Source organism: Callionymus lyra, chromosome 17, assembly GCF_982586985.1.
Source record: "Callionymus lyra chromosome 17, fCalLyr1.hap1.1, whole genome shotgun sequence".
NCBI lineage: Eukaryota > Metazoa > Chordata > Actinopteri > Syngnathiformes > Callionymidae > Callionymus > Callionymus lyra.
The window spans coordinates 8728642-8743241 of record NC_141834.1 but is presented as its reverse complement, the minus strand read 5'-3'; the positions used below and the strand labels follow the sequence as shown (position 1 = coordinate 8743241).

The 14600-nt window shown below is 37.5% G+C and overlaps 1 protein-coding gene across 4 annotated transcripts in view; it reads left to right on the top strand.

Annotated features, from left to right (window-relative positions):
* Positions 1–328: 328 nt before the first annotated feature.
* plcb4b (phospholipase C, beta 4b) overlaps positions 329–14600 on the top strand; it is a 52155-nt gene continuing 37883 nt past the window's right edge. For 2 of the 4 annotated variants that reach the window (XM_087813064.1, XM_087813063.1), the window contains exons 1-2: positions 330–575; positions 4949–4994. The gene's annotated coding sequence lies outside the window, so the exon portion shown is untranslated. Of the gene's footprint in view, positions 576–4948; positions 4995–14600 lie in introns of all 4 variants that reach the window. The other 2 variants (XM_087813066.1, XM_087813065.1) reach the window with 2 other exon arrangements.

Sequence of the window (14600 nt, the reverse complement as noted above, 5' to 3'; positions counted from 1 at the left end):
GAAATCGGGGTTTGCGATGCGGGAAAATACGACAAGAAACGCCGCCATCTAGCGGCCGGACGTTTAATTGCAACACAAAAGTGAACAAACTCTGAAATATAAACTATAAAAACAAAATCGATACGGTGCCCTGAAAACAAAAACTGCGATATATCGGTGTCGAACAATCTCCTTCAAGTGTGTATCGATCGGAGTGTGTAGCGTTGTGCGCACAACAACCCACGGTGTGTGTGTTGCAGGAGCTGCAGGAGCTTGACTCAGGGAGGAGGCAGAGCCACTGTTTGTTCTCCAGGAGTCAGCTGTTGGAGGAGCAGGGAGGAGCTGATGACTCACTCTGTCAACCCCGAACACTCTCTCTCGGTACTGAGGCAGAAGAAGAAGGGGCTCCTGAGCTGAGGGCCACTCATTCTCCACTGGAGGGCGAGAGGGACCAGAGAGCCGCTCCAGGGGAGGAGAGGGGGGGAGACACGCCAGCAGAGACGCACAGACAAATCCCCTCGAACCGGGACTTTTTTTTTTTTTGTATCCACCCGCGTCTGGATTTAAACCCCCGAGTGTCGAAGCCACGGACTCACGTAAGAAAGAACCGGTCGGTGTGTGTCTCGTGAACCGCGAGTGTTTCCCGGTTGTTTCCTCGCAACTCCATCCTCGCATCATCCTCCTCCTCCGTGTCACACACACAGCTGGAGACAGTAGCCATTAGCTAGAAGCTAACGTAGCTCCCGCCGCTGTCACACACACGCCAGTTTTAAAAAAAAAAGTGTGTGTGATTGTGTTGACCTTTAGGAAGAGAATGCGTGCGTGAGACCCGTGCGTGTGTGGAAGTTAAGAGAGAGAAAAAAAATCCGCGTTATCGATGTTTCCATCCGGACGGGAGGTTAGCCGGGGAGCTAGCTGCTGTAGCGGGACAGCAGCAGTCATGGCCATAAAAGTCGACAGACGAGCCAACACTGAGAGGGTTTTTAAATGTCGGGTGTGTTTTTGCGAAGCGATGTCCGCTTTTATTCGAGGTTTAATGGTGTGTTTGTTTGACTTTTATGTCCCTGAAGAAAACATCCTCGGCGAGTAGTGGCTGCAGCGGTGGAGCTGCTGAGATGCACATGTTTGAATGAAAAATCAAACATTATACTATAATGTAACGAGATAATACAGCACACAGATGTGTATTTTAGTACCTTTTTTTGGGAACTTTTCAAATGTGTTTTAATGAATATTCCTGTAATAAATCTGACATAACATATATTTACACCATCATTCCATTAATGTTGCATTACAGTCATCTTTATACACATATAATGTTATATACAACTTATTTATTTGCAGTTATTTCATTTTTGTTTTCTTCTTATCATCGTTGGAAAAATTCGAAATATTTCCGGCTCTTTTATTATTTTTGTCTCATGAAATTTCTTCTACAAGATACTACACTGGATAGACGTGTCGTATATATATTTTTTCCAACCTTTTTGTATCTTTTCTTTTCTTTTTTTTTGCATATTCCTCTAATAAATCTGACATAAGAGATATTTACACCATTAATTCCATCACAGTCATATTTATACACAGATTTTATATACAGTTTTATTTTTTTTTAACGTTTTTCCTCTTACCAACATTAGAATTAGAAAATTCTAACTATATCCAGCTATTTTTATTAGTTTAGTCCCATGTTGGATAATTATTGTTTTTGCACATTTCCAACATGTCTAATTTAAGTTTAAAAATTCGTTTTTTTTTTTACCCGTAACACTGTTTACGTTTAATGGGGAATTAAACAATCCTTTTTGTTTCTTAATGTTATGTATATATATTGTTATCTTTATTTCAATATGAACCTTGGCAAAAAAAAGTGCAAACCAGGATGAACCCAAAATGAAACACAATTTTATTTCTCTATTTCAGTATATATTACTGTATAATACTGGTCCTTTCAAAGTATAATTTCATACATTTTCTAAGACAAATTCTACGTCTTGTACATCTTTCCAGTTTTTGAGTTTTTCCAAGATCCTTCGGGGCCCAAAAAAAACATTTGTCTCCAATATTTAAACAAGATTATTTGCCAGGATATGTTCATCACTATTTGTATTTGCCTTGGAAAAAATACACTGCAGGATAAGCTTTCGGTTCAATACAAATTGAATATGTTTTATTCTTTATTACATAAGATGTGTAAAAACATCTCTTCATATTCCATTTAGAAACCATACAGTATATTTCCATTCTACATGGATACTTTACACCTTAAAATGACATCGTCGTACATTTATTAATTCTATATAAAATAGACACAATTTGTCAATTCATAATTTTCAGAATAAAGTAAAATTATGGCTTGTATTGTTCAATTATTGACCCATTTGAATTATTCTATCACCTCAATGCTGAAATTTGATGAGTTTTTTTGTTTATTAATCCTTAAAATGATTTATTTAAAAACAATTAAAATGCCCTGTTAAGCCTTTAGGGTGTGTTTTGTATTCCTGTTCCTATCTCGTCCACCTTTTTGAAACTATGGTCTCCCAATGTCTTCATGACAAGGGGCCTCCTCTCCTCTAGGGGGTAACACTGAGGACCCATATTGAAAAACAACCTCTGGACTAAAAGCTCGACTAAAGTCTTCCACCTCCTCCTCAAACATTGGACGAATGTCAAGGCAGTCTTATAACGCGTCATGTTTTTCTTTCTTTTTAAATAAAGGTTGCTTCGAGGTTAAACTTCCGGATGATACAAGAACATGTTCTGGCATTTACATTATGTTTGAATAGACTTAAATAGGAATAAGTCATATTCCATGGGAGTGTATTTGTTTAGTAGAAAAACAAATTCTCCTCTCGACATATTGACTTTACAGCATTAAATGTTTACTGGTGATCATAAAAGCTAACATGACCCTCCCTGTTACAATACCTGAGCTCGTGATGCATTATCGTGAATAGACGAAGCTCTCTTTAAGTACCATCCGGCTGCTAAAAGAGAAAATTAATGGATGTTATTATCCAACATCTTGTTGGATATGTCCTTCGTGTGTAATTGTTCTTGAGACTGAGTGTGTCAGTATCGAATAAATAGTCCATTAAAGGTCAGAAAATAAATGGCGTCCTTTGAAAAACTAGGATTATAGATTAGGTCAATAGATGTAATGGTATTTTAAGATGTGATTTATTTTCTAATAGGAGTTTATTGACAAAGCGAATATTGTCTTATAGAAAATGGTTATGTTTTTTGAAGGCCACTTTTAATAGGTGGTGTTTATCATAGAGTTTATACAGACATTTTTCACTCAACACCCAAGGTTGTTTGAATTGTATTATAATATGAATTAATTTTAAACCTGTCAATTCAAGTGTCTCTTCCTCAAGTATTTCCATGATGACTGAAGTTGTCTCCAGGCCTGTGTGACAGAGGGTGACGTGCAAGTGCTCAAAAAAACTGGTCTGGCAAGAGTTTGTATGAGATCATGCTAATGCATTGTTTGCCTGAACTCCCTCAAACACAACGTTGACATTGGTCCGCGCATCTTTATTTAGTTTCCTTCTAGTTAAGAATTATATCTTGATAATGAACTAAATATTTTCAATTAAAATAAACTTTTTCAATTGTTTTTGTTGTTGATATAAAACTATTTTTAAATATCTATTTATACATAAATATCTTGGCAAATGATGAAACAATTCATGTATTGTTGTTAACAATTATGGGAACGTTATCATGGACGTTTGCATCAAATGTAGAATATCGTCTCCGTTTGCATCATGTATTCAGCAAAATAAGATGAGGAAATATTTCCCAGACGCTCAGTTCGGCATGTCAGGAGTTCAGTGGGAAGGAGAATTGTAGCCGCGAGCATCCCTTCAGCCAGACATGAAGTAACAGAATCAATTTCTGTTTTCTACTTTGCCGAGACAACTTTCAGATCGCGAAGAATATCCAGAAGATTGAAGGGATTTCACTTAAAACTGTACGCTCTGCTGCACGTATTGATTCATACCTACCCCCTGTCGTGGACACTGTTGTCATTTTTCAACTCTTGTTTTGTTCAACTTCCTTTTTTTTATTATTTTAATTAAGCCGGTCTGCTCTTGATTACCTCTGCTGTCTCCGGTTCCACGCCTGTGTTATGACAGGAGTATCAGGGTTTCTTCACAGACCCCTGTGCTCGCTGCTCTGTGCAGACACAGCTGTCAGATGTACCTGCAGCTTTGTTTAAAAGGCTCAAAGGAGAAGGTCTGTGCGTGTGGAGGTGATGCAACGATGACACGGAATGAAGCCGCGATCCTGCTAGCACGGATGATGATAAGGGGCGTGTGGATCTGAGCGCGATTGCATGTTGATGGGCAGAAGAAATGGAATCGAGGGCACCTTCCTGGTGATTGTTGGGGAATAAGGGGTTTGGGATCTCATTGATTTTGTGTCCTTTGCTTGCTCTGTCGATGATTCTATTCATCAAGTCGAGTAGATGACAAACAGCGTCCAAAAATGTGAAAGCCCACCTGCAAAAAATCATTAAACCACCATCTTGTTGTGTCAAATAAGTCCTTTGTTTGCAGCACTTGGAGACGTGTCTCATGGCGGAGGTTTTCCCCAAATAAACAAGTATTAAATACTTAGTTTTGACGTTCAAAATAAAAAACGAGTGAAGCAGAAATATTCTCTAATTCAGTGACTCTTTAACCGTAATCTTAAACACCTCAGCTTTCAACTAATGTTCAGATGTTATCGCCCCGGGCTTTCGTAATATCGCACAGATGATGTGATATACTATGTTACTCTTGGCAGCCACACCGGCCATGTGGTTGTCTCGCTGTGTGATTCTGCCTCACCTCCTGACCCGTACCGCTGCAGCAGCCCCGGGTTTAGATCTCAGCCAAATAAGTCCAGATCCAAGCTTCTGCGATTTGTGAAATTCTCCGAGCTTATCGCAGTATTTCCTTTTTTGTCTCTCCAGGCCAAGACATGGGATTTTCCTCCTGAACACTGTTGATGTTTTACTGGTGAGTTGAAAAAAAAAAATTGTTTTGTTTTTCAATGTTATGTTAATAAGGCTCGGTATCCATCGACCATTTCAATACCTTGAATCTACAGACCTACTGATCTCTTCACTTCAAAACCGATTCCTGAACAATACTTTTTCAACTCCAGTTTAAGATCCATTCCAACAAAAATAAAATTTCTTTACACAGGTAGAAATCTTGAGTTACATAGCCCAGCCATAGATGTACATATAAATAACATAAATTATTTCACACACATTATTTTATTGAATAAACAGCTGGCATTAAGTTAACTATCATTCTGTTTAAATAGTAAGTAAGTAAGTAAGTAAAGGTTATTTGTAAAGCGCCTTTCTAGACCAGGGTCACAAAGCGCTTTAACAATCAAAAACAATAGACAGTTTAAACTATATACTATTTAAGGCCAAGACATATAAGACAAACACAGAAAAGCCTGCATAAATAAGAAGGTCTTAAGATGTTTCTTAAAGGAGTCAGTAGATCATCAAACACCGAGAGAGTAAGATCGTTCCAAAGCTTAGGAGCAACAGTCTGGAAGGATTTCTCTCCTCTGGTCCAGAAGCGTGTTCAGGAACCATCAGTAGATTCTGATCCACAGACCTCAGAGCCCGAGCTCGGGTGTAAGGCTGGATCAGATCACTGATGTAAGGAGGAGCCTGACAATGAATAGATCTGAAAGTAAGAACCAGCAATTCTGAAAGAAACTGGCAGCCAGTGAAGAGTTTTAAGGATCGGAGAAATGTGAGTTCTTCTACTAGAGCAGGTCCGAAGCTGCAGAGTTTAATCCTACACCTCAGATGCATTAAGATAAGAACGTTAAATAGAATTGGGATAAGAATAGATGGTGATGATGAAGTATACACTTTATCAAATCCCAAAATGGTTCAAAATGTCATTAACCTGCTTGTGTTCCATCATAGTTACATCAACATGTTCTATTCCAATCATATATAATGAGAGCCAATTCCTTGGCGAAGAAAAAACACCTGATCCCGTTTTCAACCGTTTGCATCATGCCCCTCTTATCCCGTCCTTTTGTGGAGAATACTAATGTCCGTCGCGTCGAGTCATTTGACACCGAAAACAAAGAGCAGCCTGAGTCGAGAACGACGACCCCGTGAGCAGATTGATGCTGAGAGATGAAAGCAGAAGCAATATATATTACAAGACGGATGTGTTGTGCTTGTCGATCCACAGTGAGACGTCGCTCATTGATACGCAGGACACGTGTCGGGCTGCTAGAGACCCTGATGGTGGAGCCCCCTATATCCATACAGTACTGGAGAAATTATGTAATCCACTCTAATGATGTAATGTGTAGCATGACCGCTATGGCCTGATTCATTTCATTTTCCACTGCAACGAAGAAGGATACATGCGTCGATTTCAGTCGGCTATGAAATAATGTATCCTCCCTCATCATATTGCAGGAATTACAGGTGAATTATAGATGAAACGAGACCTACTTACTCTGTTGGAGTGACCCGGTGTTTCATGTGCAGCCAAGCCCATCCGAAGAAAATCCTAATTATAAGTCACATCTTGTGGGTATATATGACAGTTCGAGGTCAGTCAGTTAAGCCTCTTAGCTTGTGTGACAGGGACAAGTTGTGACCCAAAATGACATCAAGGAGATGGATATGGTTATTAAAAGTAGGAGCACATGCATGGTAGATTTGTCCCTCATGTACTTTATTCTGTTTGTTTATGGGATTCAAGTGTCATGTCTTCAGTCACCCTTCAATTTAAACAAGCATATATAAGTACGTAAGTAAGTAATATTTGTAGAGCGCTTTTCTAGACCAGGGTCACAAAGCACTTGAACAATCAAAATAATACCAAATAAAAATATATGCTTAAAAGGTCAAGACACCACGAGGCAAACACAGGAGTCTCAGAGAGTCAAGGAAAGGCCAGCAGGAATAAAAGTGTCTGTGCCTCAATAAAAATGACCTTGTTAACTTAACAGAGAATCGCAACTGTGAGCTAAAAACCTTTTTTCCAATCTGACTCCATACGTTCACAAAACAGATCAAAAACTAACATTTTAATTGTTGATGATTTGCTAACTATCGAAACGCTAAAGCCTGTTTTCTGCACACTGCTTAAACTTTCCAATACATAACCGGCGGTAGTTTTATCGGAACACAAGATGTTGGTAATAACCAAAAATTGGTTATAAGCTACCATTAAACGTAAGTAGAAAACACACATCATGCTAACACCATCAAGATGGAAAACATATGGTAAAATGGACATGATAAAGCTTTTGAGATAAAAGTGTATATTGGCATCGTCATCATCATCATCATCATGATCAATGGTGAGATGTTAGAGACGGCAGCGTAAAAGACTGACTCAATGCAAGAAGATAGCGAAAGCTTTTGGAAACTAAAAAAATAATGTAAGTCAGTAAGTAATTTATATTTATAATGGGGGGTGAGAAAACATCGAAACACTGTATACTGTGTGTACCGATTCATTATATTTATATAAAAAATCTACAATTAACATGCAAACATACAGGCGTTTGATAACTTAAATTCCCGGAGCAGTTATTACATCCTCCAAAGCCAAAGGAACAATGAAATTCTGCAAGATTCCGGGGATGACTGAGGACGAGAGGATAGACTCAGTGTCCCCTTAAATAGTTCTGAAAATTATGCAAGTGCATCGTTATACATCTTATTGAATCAAGCTTGTTAAAGAAACTGAAAATATTGTGAGCTGAATATATTTATCGTATTGTATCGCAACAGTCCTACCAGACCATGACGGTTCTGGTAGTCTGGTTACTGTCATGTTACAAGCATTTATTTAATTCCATGCATATATTTTTGTCTTCAATCGTGTTGTTTAGATATATAATTTTACAATTTGGACACCTGTGGCTTATAGGTGTTCCCCTTATAATGATGCCCTTTTGAGTGAGCAAGTGGTGGCTAATACAAATGAAAAGTAATGTTCCTTGTTTCTTAGGTATGTTCACAAGATACTCCTTCATTTGCTTCACAGTGGAATCATTTCGGATTCATTATTTAATGAGATTAATATTATTTGGTTGACGATAATTCAAATAATGATGATTAATCATTTAAGTGATTCGTTGTTTGCTTTAATTGGGCTGCATGTTGCTAACAAGAGGTGTGTGCAGACATCTTCCCTCTTTCCTTTGTTTGCCGGTGAAGTTGTTTTGTATCAACAGTTCACTGCAGCAGTAAACATTGCCTTTTTCTCCTGCGGAAGGAATCTTTTGTATCACCCGGCAGAATGAATTCCCCCGGCCCGACACCTCATTATGTAATAATGTAATTCAATACAGTGACACAAAGCTGAGGTCACTGATGTCTTTCAGTTAATCGAATTCCACGCCTCTGAGAGCGTGATGAAAAAAAAACACACACACTGTTGCTTCTTTATTAATGACTGAATGCAGGCCTTATTAAACATCTGACATGTAGAAAATGATGAGAAGAAATTTGCATCATTAAAAAATGCTCCATATCTCTAAGAGTTGCCTGCGTTTTCTGTCGCCCTCGATGACTCCAGAGAATCTCTGGGTGGGAGCAGGAAAGAAAACACATTTAAACCAATCAGGTGTGTTTATAATCAGTTGATTGTCAGACAGACACCTGATTGGTTAAACTGTGTATTATTGCACGAAGACATTTTCTGGATCAATTGAAGACCCCTATACTTTCCGTTGTAATTACATCAATGATTGAAATGGCTACTTCTGTCTTTCTTCGTAATTGGATATCAAGATTTGTAATAAGTCTGACTTGTTTTTATCTTATTTTAACTTTAGTGTTCCACAAGTAGGTAGTAAATTAAGACTGTTTATTGGCAAGAATCTGGTGATACGAATCACGAACAATATGTTGTGTTACTGTAGAAGCGACACTATATTTGTGGCTTTGCTCGAGTACTTTCCTCTGATGTTGCTGTTTATTAACAGTCGTAACTGCTTTCATTGTTTTAAAAAACTAAATATGTCCAAACATCAGCTTTAAAATCTGCTGGAGCCGACTGTATCCTCTCGTCCTCAGTCTTTGCCTGGATCTTGCGAGATTTCAATGTCCATAAAGCTGTGGAAGACGTAATGACTGCCATCTAGAGGCCGGAAGTGTAATTGCAACAGAAATCTGAACAAACAGGATTGTTTATTTAAAATGAGTGAGTGAGTTTTATTTCACACATACATAATTGATCTACAAACCTTAAAAAACGATTGTCAGAAATGAAAAAATAAATAAATAACAATAATTTTATACATTTTTAAAATAATCTATACAGTAATGTTGAATATTGATACATTATCGTGTAAAAGAATGTTGCGATATATCGCCATATCAATATTTTCTTAGCTTCTTCATCCATGCGCCTTCTAATTTGCATGCATTATTATCATAAGAAGTATAAAAAGAATATTTAACAATGCTACATCAACCTCATAATTATTATAGACGGGCTCAGTCTATTTTTCGTTACACAGTGAATCAAACTCTGAGTGAATTAATCTCCCTGTCTTTTTCTGTCTGTGCTGATAAAACAATTAAACAACATCATTTGTCTTGAAAGACATCAGCGATGATCAAAAGTCTCGTCTCGGCTCATCTAGTCCCGAGTTTTAAGATTCTTGGGAGGGTTACAATGTTTACAGAGCGATCAATACCGAGAGGTTCTCAACACAAAAGTAAACGTGGCTGTAGAAGAAACACAGCCGTTGTCTCTGCTTCTCCTTCTGCTGTTTACTGTGTCTACACACAGTGGGCAGAGGAGCCAGCATGCATTGCTCCAGCCGCCATATGGGAGTCAATATTTACTTGCTTTTTTTTTTTACTAAATTTGGCAGCTTTAGTGAAGTTAATTCAGTGGCTGCCTGCAGGAGCTTTTCTTATGCGTGGGATGGAGTTGTAATATCAACACTTTGGTGATCGTAATTGTGCCCCGTGTTACATTCACCGCCTCCTCAACCGCTTCTCCTCATTCATTGTTCCGTGAAAACGTGCACGTTCCCGTGCACACATTCACTTTACCCGTGGCTCTATCCACTGTGGGGATACATGTGAACGCAATTTGCACTTCCAATTAAACTGCCGACCTTCGTTCCAGAATGCAAAAGTTGATTCTGTAACAACCTCTTCAGGATAGCTATTATTACCCAGCCTGCCCCGGGAAAAGTCAGGACGTGGTTTCACAACACGGCAACGAGGATTTTTGATGTCAGCAGAATTATACGATACACTGTTACGAAAAACATGTGTTCATGTATTTTTTCACTTTAATGTTTTTTCTAGGAACAATTCGCATGTATGTTACCATTATCTTGCCACTTATAATAGCTGTAGCTGCTTTTATTCGCAAATAAATCTGACATTTTTTGATGACGAACAAAAACAGAAACACAATAAACGGCTCCAATAAAAGCATAATCATACCAGTTTAAATTAAAGTTTTGACTTAAACGTATTCCTACAATTGAATTTTGTTGAATTATGTTGATGTTTTTTATTGTTTAAACATAACTGGTAGAGCAAAACCTTTTTCTTAATAGTTATTGGAAGATGCAGGAATCTTTCCCTAATATGTGTCATTAACTTTAATAATTGATAAGACATCATTTAATGGATCAAACTTCAAAATTAAAGTCTTCCTTTGAGTCCTTGTTGAAAGGAAGAAAACGCTATAAAAGTTTTTACCCCAAGATAATATAATTCAATTACTCAGGCGGTCTTTCGCTGGCAAGATGCAACTGAGTAATCTCAAATATTTCTTAACCAATATCTGGCTTCACAAATATCTTCAACAATATCTCATCCTATTTTCGTTTAACCTCCCAAAGTCTTCAGGGAGTGATTTATAGATAGCGTGTTGTATTTGACTCGACTTGTCATACATGTTTATTTGTGTTAAAAGGTTGTAAAGATGACTCTCCAAAGTATTAGCAGTTTATTATATAACAATTATTTGTTGTATTTTTGACCCTAAATGCCCAATTCGTCTGAGCATTCATGGCTGAGAAACGCATATGAAAACCTCCGCTGGGTGAAATTGAAATATTGAATAAATAATTGGATTCCAAACTCATCAGCTACCAGATCTGCTGCAGACTAATGCAGGATTTGCCTAAAGCGAGTTACTTGAAAAGAGCCTTGAACACGGCTTCACCACATGACTCTCCCGGGCCACATCAGATGACTAGATAAACGGCAGGAATGTTGCTTCTTTCTCTCTTAAGGAATGAGTGGGACCGAATCAATTTTGTGCATGTGTCCCCTTGTGTGAAAACAATAATGAAAAAAATAAATCAACCAATGACAGTTTTATTCAGTTAAAATAAGTTTGTTTTTTTTTCGGATTTTTTTTTTTTTCCTTCGTAAGTAAAACATAATTTAGGAGCTGAAGGAATAAAAAGGGCCGTGAAGCTCTCTCTCATTAATATAATTTCAAGTACTATAAAATTGCAACATGTTTTTTGACAGTATCACTAAATATCTTGGGCTTTTTTTTGTAATTTTTCTTAAAAAACTTTTCCTTAAAAAAAACTTTAAAATGTATTTATGATTTTGTTTATAAAACCCTGCATCATTTTCTTATTTGGAATACTCGCCCAACTAAAAGTATCTGAGTCAATTTCTTTACTAGGAATTTTTATACTAATAAATGTAGTATCAACCGTTTCTGTGCATTGGTCATTTGATGACTCAGCAGTACTGAATTAGATGTATTCGATGGTATAAATCAAGTTTTCTACCGTCACAGCCACTAGTTCACCTTGTTATTCTTCTTAATAGCAATTTTTTTTAGGACTTCTATTATGAAGAATTCATTTTTCTTCTATTCCAGGAAGACTAAAAGACATAATTTAAAAAACACATTATCGTCGAAGACCAAAAAGCCTCCTGTTGTAGGTGAGCAGTAATGGCTATGAGTCAGGGTCCTTTGCTCCATCTTTGCTAATAATAGCGACAAATTATCTTAGACGCTGGTTAGCAGAAAGACAACGTGTCTCATTGTGTGTGTTCAAAAGAACTTATTTTGTTCTTGTCAAAGAGATTCGTACATCATTCACCAGCCAGTGATGCTACTGACACAGCCATCTTAAAATATCTCTCTCACCTTCCTCTTTGCCTTGATACTTTTCATCTGTTCTGTAACCCTTTTCTTTAATGTGTTTTCCTCAACTTCCAGTTTATGAAGAAAAAGTACTTGCCAACAATGTTACTAGTTGAATCATAGTCAAGTCACGAAGAATTGTACATACATACATTTATCATCTTAATATCATTCATGGACCAATTCGTCCACACTGTTAGTGTTTTAAGATGTTTATTCATATCATCTTCTATCATCCGCCCTGGTCATTTAATAATCTATGAGGGATTCCCCCCCCCAAAAAAACGAAAGAAAACATCCTCTTTCAATCCGCCCTCCCTACTTTCTTTACCCAATACTGGACACAGCTGCACGATGAACCGAGGGCAGAGTTTTCTCAGAGTCTTTCTGGTCCTTTTTTCTCAACAAAAAAAAAGTCGAAAATATGGCCCGGCATCGAAAACGGCAGGTGGTGTTCTTAGCAGGGTGGAAGCTCATGGTTAGTATCATTTTCAATCTAAAAAGGAAGGACAGATGTTTTGAAAAGTTGTATTCTCACTGTTGTCTATTTTCGCTGCTTTTTTTTTTTTACAGTAGATATACCATCTAACATGCAAGTCTGAATTGGCAGCTCACATTTAACTTTTTTAATTTAGAGCGCTGTCATTATAGACACAAATGTAGTCAACATCTACTAGCGGGCTATCTATAGACGCCTGTTAAAACGAATTCCCGAGATCCATACCTGTATTATTGGTGAAGGGAGGGTGTGTCTCGGGGCGCTTTCGTTCTATTTGTGTTTGTTAACGTGTCCTTTTAATCAGCACCCCTGTGTGTTTCCCTCTAGACGGATAAATGATATTGACAGACCTGCCAGATTGGGCCATTCAAAACCCTATGTATAAAGGGCGGTGTATGATAAGCATCCTTTAACATGTTGCCCTTATCAAAGATCTACCGCTGCACTGCTGGATGTATCTAAAAATAAAAAAAGCAGTGTCTAAAAATATATATATCCCTCTGGACTAAAAGAGGAAGTCCTTACATCGATCATTCTTCTTGTTTGGGGGGGGGCAGGTGTTTTTATAGGGGTTGTTTGGAGAATGATAATTGGTATACAATGATATATACTTGTACTTTGATCCTTCATTTCCAGATTCAAATAATATTTATGATGACGGTGAACATATATTGACAGAGTTGGAGTGTACTTTTCATGGTTTCCATTTAGTAGTCCTTCTCCACCTGTTTGCCTAGAAGATGGCTTAGCACTTCAATTAAGAGAATAAAAAGAAAATAACATTAAAATCATGTGATGATGTGAAGTGATATTTCCTGTTTGGCTCTTAGCTTTTCCGGCCCAAAAATGTCAGTGTTAGAAGTGTTTGTGCTTAAAACCACAAATGGCCTTTTGGCTATTTTCAGTATGAATACAAACCAGTTTACATACATTTTTCAACACTTTGAACATACAATTTTGACACCAGGGATGACTACCAAATGCAACTTTTCTTTCAGACGTTTTTTTATTTACTTGGAAACCCCCCAGAATTGTAATGTACTGGAAAAGTGAATAGAAAAGCGCAAAATCAAACTATTAGTCTTGTATTAAGTTAGATCAGTGGCTTGTAATTCCTCAACTCGATCAAAGAAAGGTTAATTAGAAATCACTACCCTTAAAAGAAAAGACAATTGTGTCGAACAAGCTTGCAATGAATCGTAATACAAACCTTAAGAATTACCTTTCTGGCTTAACATGTCAACATGTAACGGACAAATCCCAGGAATGTGAGTCAGAAACTGCATGGGAGAGCACTCGAGTGCTTTCCTCAAAGCATGATCCCAGATATGAAGAGGCCTGTGAATGGCTCTCGGCCAGTGACACCACTTGACATGTTGAATAATTGATACGTACTGTTTGAACTGCTATCCTGGCTGAGGCAGTAAAAAGAGACACTATTCTCTCTTTTGTGATCGCAGACAGAGGACTGGCCACTCTGTGACCGATGTTATCTTTACAGTGACGCCGCCATCACCAAAATATTCCTGAGCTCACTTTAAACTGTTTACATGATGCAGTGGTTGTTTGTTGATGAACATCCAAATTCTTGAGCTTTTGGTTTATAAGAACTTTCTCTTGTTGATGTTGATCGTGTAAGTGGCTCAGTTGTCAATACAAACAATTGTATGTGGTCTTAGCCAACTGAAGATGACTTAATGACTTTAAATTATGTTAGAATGAATCATGTATATTTCCTCTTATTTAATGTCTTAATGATGACTTTTATCTAGCTATAAAGTACATGAGCTTGCACAAGACTTTGGATTAATCTTAATACTGTTTAATGGCCAATAAAGAAGAACTTTAGTGATTGTTTTTGTGGCCAAAAGAGATGTTTATTAGTAGAAGAAAAAACAAAAATCTTCGAACTAATCAACCATGACTATGCTAAGTTCAGCGGTGTGTCCTTCCGAAACAAATGTACA